The 3,502-nt window shown below is 39.2% G+C and overlaps 1 pseudogene; it reads left to right on the forward strand.

Annotated features, from left to right (window-relative positions):
* Positions 1 to 891: 891 nt before the first annotated feature.
* Positions 892 to 2,361, forward strand: LOC148027301 (uncharacterized; annotated as a pseudogene).
* Positions 2,362 to 3,502: the final 1,141 nt, after the last annotated feature.

Consider the following 3,502-nt stretch of genomic DNA (forward strand, 5'->3'; position numbering starts at 1 on the left):
TATTGTGAAGTGTAAGGGTGGAATTTCAGCAATCGAGCAAATGTCAAAAATGTGTTGTAATTTATCCATGATTTTCCAGCTGATTATTGCAATTTAAAATGAATTTTCATGAGGTGAAGTATTAAATTTAGGATTTTGGCTTCAAATAATACTTTAGCTATTTATGGAAGCATTTTCAATTGATAAATTAGTGGCAAAAGGAGCAAGGGGATTTGTGAAAATTTTTGGAATTTTTTCAAAAATATTTTTGGATTTTTAATGAATTTTACTCATTTTACATGTATTTTTTAAGGAATTTTTAAATTTGATTTTTTTTTTCAATTTACTTTCTTAAATTTTTGCTTTTAAAAAAATTCCAAACGATTTCAGCAACGTTGAAAAAATTTTAGAAAATTTTTTGTAACTTTTTTGAATTTTAAATGAATGTTTAGAGTTTTTATGTGTTATATATTTCTTTTTATGTGTTTTTATGTATTTTGCGGGTCCGAAAATTAAAAGGCGGTACGCGCGCTGCATGTGAACAACTGAGAATGACTGCGTGTGAACGGTAGACTGCAACACTCCACCGCACGGACAAATCGGAAGTGCGTCCTTGCACGTTGTCGTGCTGCTGCGCATCCGAGGTGTGGAATCCACCAAAAAGTTTGTGTGTGTGACATTTGTTACCTTGTGCATACCTAGACGTTGTGCTTTGCTCTGCCTGAACATTTTGCCTTCAATTGGTTCATGTTCAATTTCACAGAAGAGACAAGTGCTATTTGGGAGTGAATCTGATATTTGTTACAAACAATTTAGAAGGAGAATGGGCTCTAGATCTGCAATGAGTATGGTTTTCCCGAGCTTCTCAAGCTGTTTGCTTATGCTGAAGATACAAAAGGTGATGAGGTTTACATGGTCTATACTATGGATACAAAGACTGGTGAGTTTGTGGGAAAGCCTTTACATGGAGTCACTGAGTATATGGAATGGATTGACAATGAGACTCTTGCATATGTTACACAGGATGATCTCCATCGTCCTTTCAAGGCATGGACAGGCTTGACTCAACAAGGTCACTTTGATATACTTTTCTATAGGTGTTGGTGCATGTTGCAGTGGTAATGGACTAGGTATGAAAGGGCATGCTCTTTGAAATACTCAATGTTTGGTCATAAATTCAGTGTGGTCCTATGCCTTAAGTGGCACAAGGAAAGAGAAGGATATACCTGCAATAAAACTTTGCTAGCAATTGTTGCAGTGATAATGGGCTGAGTGTTTGAACACTTAGTGTCTGGTTGTAAATTGAGTGTGGGACTTAATGATGCCTTCAGTGGCACAATGAATGGGGCTGATCTCTACTTTTTGGAGGGAGTGGTGATGTAGATCGGGTCTATTTTCAGACATTGTGTTGGCAACAATAGGGAAAAAAAAGCAACGACGACGACTGGAGGGGAAAAGCATAATTCTTGCTGGAGACAACTGCGTATTGTATGCTGGAAAGGCCAAACCAGAAAAATTCCGCCGAGAAGAAAAGCTCCAACACCATATTACATGTAAGGATGACTACAGTAGGGGAAGGACTTGATACAAGTGATCTTCTGGACATGATCTCTGTCTCTAAAGAAGTGGGCAAGAAGATTGAATAGAAATGGTTGGCAACAGAGAGGAGGTTTCTGGAGGGAGGCATCATCCAAGGACTCCGCAGTGTCGGACGAGGCCGTCACAATTATCGGGCTTTCTCCATCGAGCTTGGGGTGGTTCCACAGGTTGAGCTTGGAAGGCCCACCTCTAATAGATCAAATAAAGGAAAAGTCGAAATCAATGTCGAATGCTCTCCAACTGCAGCTCCAGAGCTGGGAAGGTGGAGAGGAATTATCCTTGGAACTTTCAAGAGTGTTGCAAAGAAGTTTACTTGGTGGTCAAAGTGCAGCAGGTGAATAAAAGGCAGAGGAGCAACTGTTGATCTAAGAGCCTTAAGCATTTTTTATGCCAAGTTGTGTTGGGTTTTATACATTGATGGACTTGTTCTGAGCTCCGAAGGAAATCTTCTTGATGCCTTAGCTATTGCAGTCAAGGCAGCACTGAGCAATATGGGGATCCCCAAAGTGGAAGTGACAAGTGCTACTAATGAAGAAGAAGGTGATTTTGAAGTGAGTGATAATCCAAAGGAGTTTTGCAAATTGGATACTTCCAAAGTACCTGTAATTGTCACACTAACAAAGGTAGTGGAAGCCAAAGCATAGGCAAACATTATTGGTTGGCAAGTATTATATTGTTGATGTGACAATAGAGGAGGAAGCCCATATGAACTCAACAGTGTCAATTGCTATGAACAGTTTGGGCAATATCAATGGTATTACCAAATGAGGAGGGGAAGGATAATTGTCTTTTTTATGAAATGAACAGACACAATCCATCGAAAAACAGGCGGTAAATGCAGCATAGTAGCGGATTGCTAGTGTTTCTTCCCCATTCAATACAGCCAAGGATTCAGTAACCAACTCTGGCTTGTTTCTCACAGGAGCTCAGCTGGATACTTGTAGAACTAAGATCTCCTATGTTGTGCCTCCATCATCACAGGGCAGCTTAGGAGAAAGCTTCTGCCTTTGTATTTCTGGCTTCCTACACAAGAAGCTTTTTATGGTCTTACTAGACAACGTGAATCCAAGAAGATCACAATAGTGTTGGATCTTTGAATTCCTGATTTCTACACACAGTGTTTGAGGTCAAGGTGTTAATGCTTGAGTTTATTGTTTTGGCTAAAAAACGCTTACAAGAAGCTGCCTTTCTAGAAAGCATGGAAGTGGATTGTAGTTAGCAAAGTATTTAGTCTGACCATGGACAGTTTGATGTAGGATCTACAAATGTTGTAGAATTAAATCGGGTGGCCTAAAATCAGTGGACTGATCAAATTGGAATTCATCTTGTATTTTGTAAGCATCTTGGCAGTAATACAATTGTTACTTGGCATCATTTTCTCGTCTTGCTTATTCGCATGATTGATCTTCTATCTTGAAATTCGTCAAGGTCCTCTGTGGACACGACTTTGCTTTCGAAAACCCTTCGACATCTTTGGTGAACCCGACGTGAAAGCGTCGCATTTAAAAAAATTTCAGGATGGGAGACACTTCAACATCAATTTCATCCCCTTCTATGATTCCTGCTTTGTCCTCTACTTCGACTCCATCATCGACTTTTGCTTCAAGTACTTCTACAGATGATTTAAAGCAGGTTTTGCAGAATATGTCTATGTATATGCAACTTCAAAGTCAGCTGACACAATTGTATATGCAGCAGCAGTAGGAGTTACATCAACAATAGTTGTCTCAACAAAGGCAACTATATTAGGAGCAAGAGAATGCAATCAACGTGACTAAGGCGATTGAAGCAGTTGAAAATGAAAAGAAGCTATTTGATGGCCGTAATGTATCGGCTTATTTGAAGACATATGAGATTAAGATTGGATTTTTTGGAGTACCGATAGGACTTATGAGTAAAGATTTTCTTCGCCTTATCACACCTG

Source organism: Lygodium microphyllum, chromosome 13 (genome assembly GCF_053477565.2).
Source record: "Lygodium microphyllum isolate KBCC chromosome 13, Lygodium_microphyllum_v1.1.10, whole genome shotgun sequence".
NCBI lineage: Eukaryota > Viridiplantae > Streptophyta > Polypodiopsida > Schizaeales > Lygodiaceae > Lygodium > Lygodium microphyllum.